This window comes from Pelobates fuscus, chromosome 6 (genome assembly GCF_036172605.1).
Source record: "Pelobates fuscus isolate aPelFus1 chromosome 6, aPelFus1.pri, whole genome shotgun sequence".
NCBI lineage: Eukaryota > Metazoa > Chordata > Amphibia > Anura > Pelobatidae > Pelobates > Pelobates fuscus.
This window is the reverse complement of record NC_086322.1, coordinates 163,151,171-163,163,724: the sequence shown is the minus strand read 5'-3', so window position 1 is coordinate 163,163,724 and position 12,554 is coordinate 163,151,171. Positions and strand designations below refer to the sequence as shown.

Below are 12,554 nucleotides of genomic sequence, written 5' to 3'. Positions count from 1 at the left end.
TATAAGCAGAAATAGTAAAAGGCTGGATAAAAGGCATAAGATTACAAGAAATTATATAAATCGAAATCAACATTTAAACCATGAGGTGTGAGAGTTTGGAGTGTGTACACCCACTCCATTTCGTTTTTTCCTAGAATGTTTTTAATATTCCCCCCTCTCCATGGAATAGTACATTTTTTTTTATTCCAATACACTTTAATAATCTAGGGTCTCTATTATGTTTAATGAAGTGTTTGGATACTGAATGATTTAAGTATCCATTTTTAATGTTTCTGCAATGTTCGCTTAATCGCGTTTTCAGGCACCTTGTGGTCATTCCAACATATTGGAGGCCACAGGGGCACTCAAGCAGATAGATAACATTTTTAGTTGCACAATTAATAAAATCATTAATTTTGTAAACATGATTTGTCATATTGGAAGTGAATTGGGTGACTTTATTAGGAACTGTGGGGTCCGTGCTTCTACACACTATACACATTTTGCATTTGCAAAAACCTTTGATCTGTGGAAAAAAAGAGGGTGCATGTGTTGCTTCTCTCGTAAAATTCTTAGTTAGTATTGATTTAAAATTTGGAGCTCCCCTAAAAACTATATTCGGACGTTCTGGTAAAATCTTTTGAAGAGTTCCATCCTGTTTTAAAATATGCCAGTGTTTCTTAATGATTTTTTTTATATTATTACTTTTATTGTTATAATTAAAAATGATAGGCAGGGGCATAGGATTATCTGTATTTTTTAACTTATATTGTAAAAGTTCATTTCTATCTTTATTCTGGATATTTTCAATGGTATCCATAAGCTCTGTTTCAGAATAATTTTTCTCAATGAATTTGTCTTTTAGAAGATTTGCTTGCATATTAAAATCACTTATTTCAGAGCAGTTCCTTCGGAGTCTTAATATTTGGCTCTTGGGGGCACTATCGAGCCAGGGTTGGTAGTGGCAACTGGTTTTGTCTATGGCAGTGTTGACACAGACTTTTTTAAAAAATGTTTTCGTATGTATTTTACCATTTTTTATAAAAATATTCAGATCTAAAAAATTAATATGTTCCCTACTATACTCATAGGTTAAAATAATACCTCTGTTATTAATGTTAAGATTATCCATAAAAGAGTTAAGATCATCCTCAGAACCTTCCCAAATAAAAAAGAGGTCATCAATATATCTAAAAAATGAGACCAGGTTCGCTCTCCAGGCATGATCACTAAAAATAGCTTCAGACTCCCAGTTGGCCATAAATAAGTTGGCATAGCTGGGAGCGAACCTAGTACCCATTGTAGTCCCTCTTTTTTGTAAATAAAAGGAATTTAAAAACCAGAAATAATTATTTTTTAAAATGATGTTAATACCTTCTAATATAAAATCAATTTGTGTACCAGCAATTTTACCTTCTTTTGTTAATATATCTTTGATAGCTTTACAACCTATCTCATGAGGTATAATAGTATACAATGACTGCACATCACATGTAACTAGTATAAAACTGGGTTTCCATATAAAATTATTTAGGAACTTTAAAAGAGCCATAGAGTCTTGAAGATAAGATCTCATAAGTTTGACGGATGGTTGTAAAAGGGTGTCTATATATTGTGACAGATTGCATAGGAGGGAGCCTATGCCCGACACAATAGGTCTCCCTGAGTCGCTTTTCGGACAAATTTATTAACGTCAAGAAAGGCTTCGAAAGGTTTAAAAGAATTGGTTGGGGCAAATTTAAAACCTTTAGTTCAAACTGATATCTGTGCACTAGTTAAAATTTTTTGTGAGAGGTTAAAAATGCCAGTATTCGTTTTTTTGTTGTCATCGGTAATTATGGTCTTTCTAGTCTTTCTTTTTTGTTCGCGCCTACCACTTCTTCTTCCTCTAAATTTAAAATCCTTTTTTGTGACCGTGAGGGGTATGGTGTCTGGGTTAGTGAGGTGGGGTGGGTTCTGATTTCTAAAAAATGATCTTCATTTTCAAATTCCGAATCCAATGATAGTAATTGGTATCTGTTTTGGTAACTGGGGATCGTGGGTGATTTGTAGTAATTTGAGTACTCTTTGTGATCATTGATATATCTGGATCTCTGTGGTTTTGGAGACAGATATTTATGTGAGGGTCCTGGTGAATTGTGATATGTGGGTGATGGTGGGATTTTGTGGTGAGTCCGATAAGAATTATTTCGATTTCTTTGAATAAATGGACGATATTGGTTGGTGTTGGGGTGATGGGAACTTTGCGGGGGACCACGGTAGTGGTTACTGGGTGCCTTGTGTGTGCGAATATTTTGTGGTGAATGTGAAAAAGGATTTTTTTTAATAATAGGATTCCGATGTTGATAAGATTGGTGTTCTGAATAGTGTGCCTCAGAATTTTCGTGTGCCAGCCGTCGGTTTTACTATGTGTTTTGGGTCTCCATGACGACGGCCGCAGCTACACGCGAGCCGTCGTCTCACCACAGTGTGCACTGATTCGTCAGACGCCGGCCGCAATTACATGCGAGCCGACGTCTAATTCCAACCTCCCCACACAGACGCCGGCAGCTGCGCAGTGCTTGCCGACGTCCATAAACTCCAAGCCCCAGAATCCCTTGCGGCCGCTTGCCGGTCACATGACCGTATTACAAAATGTATTTTTACCCTATTTAACCTCCGTTTTTCTAATACTGATATTTTATAAGGCTCATAGAGCCTATTGTAATGTATACTGCATACAATCAGTTTATTTTAATATGTCATTTTATTACTGCTCATTATTTTAATTTTGATTGGCTATTCCTAATTTTTGGCGCCAATTTTAATTATCTGAATTGCTATTTAAACTTTACCTTGCCAGGTATCAGGTTCTTTTTCCATATTGATAAAGCCGTATTGGCGAAACGCGTATGTGGACTTTTACTGTGTATTTTATTATATTAAAGATTATTTGGTCACTTTTTTTTACTGGTACCATTTATCTTTTTAATACACTGAGCACTGTTTTATACCTGTTTGTTACCTGGCATCATTTTGGACCCCAAGCAATCCCTAGGTGGGGATAATACCACCAACGCTATCATCAAGGAGCAGTTGGTCTGCTCCATTCTTGTGAGTATTATTTTTATTTCCCTTTTATCCGTGGATTTTACCCAGTGAGCACTATTTGTTGTCTCCTTTCTTTCTATATATTTGACCACTGACGGAGGAACCTTCCATATATCCCATAAGCGGGGATTATACCGCTGCACGCCTTGTATTTCTTTATCAGACGTATTGCTCTATTTTTTTTTCTCTATTTTTCCTATATCTGAGTGAATCCCTAAGAAGGAGGAGAAAGAGGATATCCGCTCCGGACCAACATCCATAGATCCTACTTTCCCCTATTGGACCTGTTCCAGATAAGACTTTCTTTTCCTTTTTTTACTTGGACTATTTTATACACTGACGTTTTGTGGCGCAGCCCTTCCCCCTATTTCTTGTATCTACATTACAAATATATATACAGATATTTATGAAACGCAATCCCAGATTACATTTAGTGAATGGCACCAAATGTACACATACTCAACAATATCAGGTCTACTAAAAAAAATTAGCAGAGAAATGGTCCGAATGCCATATATAGTAAAGAATGTATTTATTACAAACGGAAAAAACACCAAACTCAGTTCAACTAATTCTAATAAAATTCTCATTCGCAAAAATTAATTAATTTAATTTATGCCAGCAAATGTACATAAATTCTCAGTATTTGCACCAAAACAGACTCTCCCCAAATCTAAGGTGACCAGTTTTTATTCTTTTTATGGGGGCAAATTATGAAAAATATACAACAGATTGCTGCAATGAAAGCAAGGCTACCATGCAGAGGTTTAGTTTTTTTTGTTATTTATTTTCTATATGTGTTTCTATACGGTTTTTCTGTTCAATAAACATTTTGTGAGTCAGACAATGTGTGTCCTTGCTTAGTGCCCATTCCCTCCAAGTGTGTGGGAGCTCCCTAATAATGGCTGTGTGCCTCCCAGCCCTGCCTGTGCTGCCATAGTCCCTCCCCTCCCTCTGACACACTCTCACTCTGTATTTCCCTTCCCTCTCTCTCAGTGTGTCTGTCATCCCCCTCCTCCCTCTGTGTTGTCACCGCTGCCACCCCCACCTCTCCCAGGTCGGTGCCCCGGGACCCTCTCCCTGCCGGTCTCTGGCTGCAAGGTAAGACCCCCGGCGGCGGGCCGGCACTCTGTCTCAGGCGGCGGGGGGAGCGGGGTATTGGGGGGAATCCCGGGCTATCCGCAGACATGATGGCAGCTCCCTCCCTCCCTCCCAGCCAGGGCCGCGGGTTCATCGGGCGGCATGATACCCCCCACGCCGAGGCCGGGCCTCACTCACCGGCCATGATGGGGCCGGCTGCTCTCACCGAGCCGGTATTGAGAGGGGGAGGAGGGAGCACGCTGTCCCGGGCTAGGCTCGGTTAGGATTAATAGGGGCTGCCTGGCCGCACATAGCCCTCCATGACAGAGCTCCCACCCCGGCATGTCCGGCGCCACCATCCTGCACCCGGGAGAGGAGCTGGGGTGGGGGCTGGGTGTCATCAGGGCCTACATGTTTGTTGTGAAACCCAGTCAGTGTGCATGGTAGGAGGAGAGAGCATTGAGTGTGAGGGGATCCCTCCCTAAACATTGCCTCAGTGGGGGTGGGGGACCATGCATGCCCTCCTTTACTATGGTGGGGACACATACTGCCCTCCTTTACTATGGTGGGGACACATACTGCCCTCCTGTACTATGGTGGGGACACATACTGCCCTCCTGTACTATGGTGGGGGGGGCACACACTGCCCTCCTGTACTATGGTGGGGGGGGCACACACTGCCCTCCTGTACTATGGTGGGGGGGGCACACACTGCCCTCCTGTACTATGGTGGGGGGGGCACACACTGCCCTCCTGTACTATGGTGGGGGGGGCACACACTGCCCTCCTGTACTATGGTGGGGGGGGGGCACACACTGCCCTCCTGTACTATGGTGGGGGGGGGGCACACACTGCCCTCCTGTGCTATGGTGGGGGGGGGGGGCGGGGGGCACGCACTGCCCTCCGGTACTATGGTGGGGGGGGGGGGCACGCACTGCCCTCCTGTACTATGGTGGGGGGGGGGGGCACACACTGCCCTCCTGTACTATGGTGGGGGGGGGCACACACTGCCCTCCTGTACTATGGGGGGCGGGGGGCACACACTGCCCTCCTGTACTATGGTTGGGGGGGGGGCACACACTGCCCTCCTGTACTATGGTGGGGGGGGCACACACTGCCCTCCTGTACTATGGTGGGGGGGGCACACTCTGCCCTCCTGTACTATGGTGGGGGGGCACACTCTGCCCTCCTGTACTATGGTGGGGGGGCACACTCTGCCCTCCTGTACTATGGTGGGGGGGCACACTCTGCCCTCCTGTACTATGGTGGGGGGGCACACTCTGCCCTCCTGTACTATGGTGGGGGGGCACACTCTGCCCTCCTGTACTATGGTGGGGGGGCACACTCTGCCCTCCTGTACTATGGTGGGGGGCACACTCTGCCCTCCTGTACTATGGTGGGGGGGCACACTCTGCCCTCCTGTACTATGGTGGGGGGCACACTCTGCCCTCCTGTACTATGGTGAGGGGGGGCACACACTGCCCTCCTGTACTATAGTGGGGGGGGGGGCACACACTGCCCTCCTGTACTATGGTGGGGGGGGCACACACTGCCCTCCTGTACTATGGTGGGGGGGGGGGGCACACACTGCCCTCCTGTACTATGGTGGGGGGGGGGCACACACTGCCCTCCTGTACTATGGTGGGGGGGGGCACACACTGCCCTCCTGTACTATGGTGGGGGGGGGCACACACTGCCCTCCTGTACTATGGTGGGGGGGGGCACACACTGCCCTCCTGTACTATGGTGGGGGGGGGGCACACACTGCCCTCCTGTACTATGGTGGGGGGGGGGCACACACTGCCCTCCTGTACTATGGTGGGGGGGGCACACACTGCCCTCCTGTACTATGGTGGGGGGGGCACACACTGCCCTCCTGTACTATGGTGGGGGGGGGCACACACTGCCCTCCTGTACTATGGTGGGGGGGGGCACACACTGCCCTCCTGTACTATGGTGGGGGGGGCACACACTGCCCTCCTGTACTATGGTGGGGGGGGGGGGGGGCACACACTGCCCTCCTGTACTATGGTGGGGGGGGGGGCACACACTGCCCTCCTGTACTATGGTGGGGGGGGGGCACACACTGCCCTCCTGTACTATGGTGGGGGGGGGCACACACTGCCCTCCTGTACTATGGTGGGGGGGGGGGGCACACACTGCCCTCCTGTACTATGGTGGGGGGCACGCACTGCCCTCCTGTACTATGGTGGGGGGGGGCACGCACTGCCCTCCTGTACTATGGTGGGGGGGGGGCACGCACTGCCCTCCTGTACTATGGTGGCGGGGGGGGGCACACACTGCCGTCCTGTACTATGGTGGGGGGGGGCACACACTGCCCTCCTGTACTATGGTGGGGGGGGGGGGCACACACTGCCCTCCTGTACTATGGTGGGGGGGGGCACACACTGCCCTCCTGTACTATGGTGGGGGGGGGCACACACTGCCCTCCTGTACTATGGTGGGGGGGGCACACACTGCCCTCCTGTACTATGGTGGGGGGGGGGGCACACACTGCCCTCCTGTACTATGGTGGGGGGGGGGGGGCACACACTGCCCTCCTGTACTATGGTGGGGGGGGGCACACACTGCCCTCCTGTACTATGGTGGGGGGGGGGCACACACTGCCCTCCTGTACTATGGTGGGGGGGGGGGCACACACTGCCCTCCTGTACTATGGTGGGGGGCACGCACTGCCCTCCTGTACTATGGTGGGGGGGGGGCACGCACTGCCCTCCTGTACTATGGTGGGGGGGGGGCACGCACTGCCCTCCTGTACTATGGTGGCGGGGGGGGGCACACACTGCCGTCCTGTACTATGGTGGGGGGGGGGCACACACTGCCCTCCTGTACTATGGTGGGGGGGGGGGGCACACACTGCCCTCCTGTACTACGGTGGGGGGGGGGGGCACACACTGCCCTCCTGTACTATGGTGGGGGGGGCGCACACACTGCCCTCCTGTACTATGGTAAGGGGGGGGGCACACACTGCCCTCCTGTACTATGGTAAGGGGGGGGCACACACTGCCCTCCTGTACTATGGTAAGGGGGAGGGCACACACTGCCCTCCTGTACTATAGCGGGGTGGGCACACACTGCCCTCCTGTACTATGGTGGCGGGGGGCACACACTGCCCTCCTGTACTATGGTGGCGGGGGGCACACACTGCCCTCCTGTACTATGGTGGCGGGGGGCACACACTGCCCTCCTGTACTATGGTGGCGGGGGGCACACACTGCCCTCCTGTACTATGGTGGCGGGGGGCACACACTGCCCTCCTGTACTATGGTGGCGGGGGGCACACACTGCCCTCCTGTACTATGGTGGCGGGGGGCACACACTGCCCTCCTGTACTATGGTGGCGGGGGGCACACACTGCCCTCCTGTACTATGGTGGCGGGGGGCACACACTGCCCTCCTGTACTATGGTGGCGGGGGGCACACACTGCCCTCCTGTACTATGGTGGCGGGGGGCACACACTGCCCTCCTGTACTATGGTGGCGGGGGGCACACACTGCCCTCCTGTACTATGGTGGCGGGGGGCACACACTGCCCTCCTGTACTATGGTGGCGGGGGGCACACACATTGCCCTCCTGTACTATGGTGGCGGGGGGCACACACATTGCCCTCCTGTACTATGGTGGCGGGGGGCACACACATTGCCCTCCTGTACTATGGTGGCGGGGGGCACACACATTGCCCACCTGTACTTTGGTGGCGGGGGGCACACACATTGCCCACCTGTACTTTGGTGGCGGGGGGCACACACTGCCCTCCTGTACTATGGTGGCGGGGGGCACACACTGCCCTCCTGTACTATGGTGGCGGGGGGCACACACTGCCCTCCTGTACTATGTTAGGGGGGGCACACACTGCCCTCCTGTACTATGTTAGGGGGGGGGCACACACTGCCCTCCTGTACTATGTTAGGGGGGGGGCACACACTGCCCTCCTGTACTATGTTAGGGGGGGCACACACTGCCCTCCTGTACTATGTTAGGGGGGGCACACACTGCCCTCCTGTACTATGTTAGGGGGGGCACACACTGCCCTCCTGTACTATGTTAGGGGGGGCACACACTGCCGTCCTGTACTATGGGGGGGGCACACACTGCCGTCCTGTACTATGGGGGGGGGGGGCACACACTGCCGTCCTGTACTATGGGGGGGGGGCGCACACTGCCGTCCTGTACTATGGGGGTGGGGGGGGCGCACGCTGCCGTCCTGTACTGTGGGGGGGGGGCGCACGCTGCCGTCCTGTACTGTGGGGGGGGGCGCACGCTGCCGTCCTGTACTGTGGGGGGGGGACGCACGCTGCCGTCCTGTACTGTGGTGGGGGGACGCACGCGTCCCTCCTGTACCATGGAGACACACACACACACACACACACTGCCCTCCTGTACTATGGTGGGGGACGACGACGACACACTGCCCTCCTGTACTATGGTGGGGTGGGGAGGGGGGCACACACTGCCCTCCTGCTCTATGAGGGTGGGGGCCGCACAGTGTCTCATGGCTACAGCGGGCATTGCTCAGTAGTTTGCTAATCCTGGGCCAGTTTCACTTTAGCAGGTTACAGCCCTGTAATCACTTTACTTCATTGCAGGAGGCCTGAACTTTGCTGTCATAGCCTCTGCCTTCCTCCCCCGATAGTAGTATTATTTCACCTGAGTTAGGCATGTTTGCATTGAGAAAATATCTGTACATAGTCATCATAGCCCTCAATCCGCATGTCTAGCTCAGTCTCTGCTATTTTATATGCCTTATTACACACTCATATTATTGGACGTTGTATTTGTATATCTCTTTTTATATCAGGTGTTGCACAATGTGCATGCGTGTGTATGTATTTCTTTTATTGCTATGTTAGTAATTTAATTTAATTTAATATGCATTTGAGGTTTATACACTAAAGCAGGGATATGCAACCTTCGGCACTCCAGATGTTGTGGACTACATCCGCCTCATAATGCGCTTACACCCATAATGCTGGTAAAGCATCATGGGAGGTGCAGTCCAAAACATCTGGAGTGCCAAAGGTTGCAGATACCTGCACTAAAGTATGAATTGTTGAAAACTGGACATTTTATGCTAAATAGCAATGCAGGAAAATTAACTGCGAAGAATTGTCATCTTATTTAGCTACTGGGGCCTAAAATATTGAATTTAAATTCTCCATAACTGACTGTTTACTAAATATTTAACTCTATATTCTTAAGTGCCTTTTCTGCATGTAGAAGATTTCTGTTCTTTTAGCACATTCTAGCTCCCTATGACCTGAATTGATAGGTTGGGAATCCTTTTGAGACACAAACCTTAGTAGTGCTCATTTGTTAGTTATCAGATCCTTATACACTGTAGCATGTTAAGTTTGGATTGATATTTTGCATGTTACTAATCTTAGGTAACTTACATTACTGTCAGTCCAGTGCTTCAAACTAGCACTGTTTTGTATGGCTTTTACTATTCCAGTCACGTGTTTGGCATATTTGTGAGTACACAATATTAGTTTAGATATCAGTACCATTGTACTGTTTAGGTAGGTAATATTCAATCTCTAGGTATACACACTTCCCAATCTAGTGTAGAAAGGATAGGGACATTTTGGTGCAATCTAAAAGACAACAGAAAACGAAAGGAATAATTACATTTTTTGTTTTGTTTGTTACGTAAGGGTTACTTTAACCATCCTGACTGCTTCTGCTTTTAGAAATAATGCCGATGGGAGTCTGTAGGTACAGCATTTCTGTTTGAAACACTGCACATATTAAGATATTTGCACTTTTGTACCGAGAGCTAGTTACAACACTGGCACATGTGACTTTGGCAGCCTGAAATTCAGTTCCAGACTACCAAATGTCAGTTCTGTGCGAAATGCATGTCTCTTGTCAGCACACTGGCAAGAGACTTGGTAATCTCCTCCTTTGCAGGTAGCATGCCTTTAAGGGTAATCTTGATCTTTCCCTATCCACCTCTTCTACCTAGCTCACAGCATATGCGTGCACACTGAGCCGACTACCAGTCCAATAAAATGTTTCTCTATGAGAAGCATTTTATTGGATCACAATTGGGCACTGCTGATGTGATAAGAAATTTCTAATTACACAGAGTTGTAAAATTTATTATTTTTTTTTCATGGAAGATGCCTGAGTCACAGCATGGAGGTGTGGCTAGGGCTGCATAAGCAAAGTGATTTAACTCCTAGCAGAAAATTTAGGTGACACTGCAGAGGTATGATCTACGCACTCAAACTGCTTTATTAAGCTAAGGTTATTTTCATGCTCAGAATATCTGACTGGCAGAAATCTGTAAGTGCAATGAAGGGATAAATACTAATGTTAAATATCCAAGGAGTGGTGTGCTGTCTGACCCTGGTTTGCTTTGTGGAACAATCCAGATTTTCCTGCTGGAGAAAGCTGAACGCAGGGAATATTTACACCCAATGGGAACCAGATAAGTTGTCAAACTGTTCTAAAACGGTTTTGACATCTTACCATGGGAATGGGGCACCAAATTACTACAGTGGTTACAGTGTTTGGAGTGTATTGTATACAATATTAAAACAAAAACTCTTCACTGCTCCATTATATAATAGCCTTTAGCAGCTGTAAATTAAAGGAACACTATAGTCACCTATATTACTTTAGCTAAATAAAGCAGTTTTAGTGTATAGATCATTCCCCTGCAATTTCACTGCTCAATTCACTGTCATTTAGGAGTTTTGTTTCTGTTGATGCAGCCCTAGCCACACCTCCCCTGGCTATGATTGACAGAGCCTGCATGAAAAAAAAAACTGGTTTCACTTTCAACCAGATGTAATTTACCTTAAATAATTGTATCTCAATCTCTAAATTGAACTTTAATCACATACAGGAGACTCTTGCAGGGTCTAGCAAGCTATTAACATAGCAGGGGATAAGAAACTCTTAAATAAACAGAACTTGCAATAAAGAAAGCCTAAATAGGGCTCTCTTTACAGGAAGTGTTTATGGAAGGCTGTGCAAGTCACATGCAGGGAGGTGTGACTAGGGTTCATAAACAAAGGGATTTAACTCCTAAATGGCAGAGGATTGAGCAGTGAGGCTACAGGGGCATGTTCTATACACCAAAACTGCTTCATTAAGCTAAAGTTGTTCAGGTGACTATAGTGTCCCTTTAAGCAATAATGTGAGCTGCCTACATACACAACCAACATACTGCTAGCTTCAATATGATCTGGTTTGTAATTATAGGATCGCTAAAGCCACCCAGACAACATCATCTCCATGAACTGATCTTGGTTCCATGGTTCTATCATTTTAAACCTTCTGTGTAAAATATTATTGTTTTGTAAAAACAGCAATGTTTACATGGAAGGGTTCTATGCAGATGTAGTGACTGTCAATAGAGGTGCTAATCTATTTATTATTCAGTCAGGTGTACTCGTATAGAGCCTCACAATGTTTTACCAATGGGGGAATATTGGATTTCCCTTAGATCCTTAATCTTGTTCATCTGAAGGTGGTGGATCAACTGCAGCTTGTCAGTAAAGGGAAGTAAAACTCACTTTTTAAGTCCTTATAGTGGGGAGCATGGGGCGTCAGCCACCTATAGTTAGAGGAACACTACAGTGTTAGGAAAACATGTTTGTGTTCCTAACACGTTAGTGTTCCTTTACAGGGACACTATAGGCTACAAATCTACTTTAGCATAATGAAGCAGTTGAAGTGTACAGATAATGTCTCTCTGCTCAATTCTCTTCCATTTAGGAGTTAAATCCTTTTGTTTGTGCAGCCCTAGTCACACCTCCCTGTCTGACTTGCACAGTCTTCCTGAACACTTCCTGTAAACAGAGAACTAATGTTTAAATTTTTTATTGCACAATCTGTTTACTTTAGAATTTCTTAACTCCTGCCTTGTTAAAATCCCTATAGACCCTGCAAGAACCTCCTTTGTGTGATTAAAGTTCAATTTACAGAGCAGAAGATGCAACTTTCTAAAGCTAGTTAAGGTCTGATTGGAAATAAAACCATTTTTTTCCATGCAGGCTGTGTGAGTCACAGCCAGGGTAGGTGTGGCTTGGGCTGAATAAACTAAAACAAAAGCGATTCAAAGGGATTTTATTGTGTTAGGAATACAAATCTTCTTTCTAACACTATAGTGCTCTCTGCTCCCTCCTTCCTTGCAGCATCTCGTACCCAGCATTTATTGGGCTAAAAACACTTTCGTCACTTACCCAATTTTAGTGCCGATGTCCCCGGCGCTATGACGTCAGCCGACGGGAGGGGAGGGTGGGGGCAGGCAGGCAAATGCATATGCGTATGTCATCTAAAACAGCAATGATTTAGATTGCAGATCTAAGGGGGACAGTGACAGTGCTCCCAGACCACTTAGATGAGCTGAAGTGGTCTTGGTGACTATATG

General features: G+C 47.9%; 1 protein-coding gene across 2 annotated transcripts in view; it reads left to right on the top strand.

Annotated features, from left to right (window-relative positions):
• Window positions 1–4,076: 4,076 nt before the first annotated feature.
• The window catches only part of ELF2 (E74 like ETS transcription factor 2), a 102,588-nt gene continuing 94,110 nt past the window's right edge, over window positions 4,077–12,554 (top strand). Inside the window, exon 1 of one of the 2 annotated variants that reach the window (XM_063460073.1) lies at window positions 4,077–4,170. The gene's annotated coding sequence lies outside the window, so the exon portion shown is untranslated. The remainder of the gene's footprint in view (window positions 4,171–12,554) is intronic. The other variant, XM_063460074.1, reaches the window with a different exon arrangement.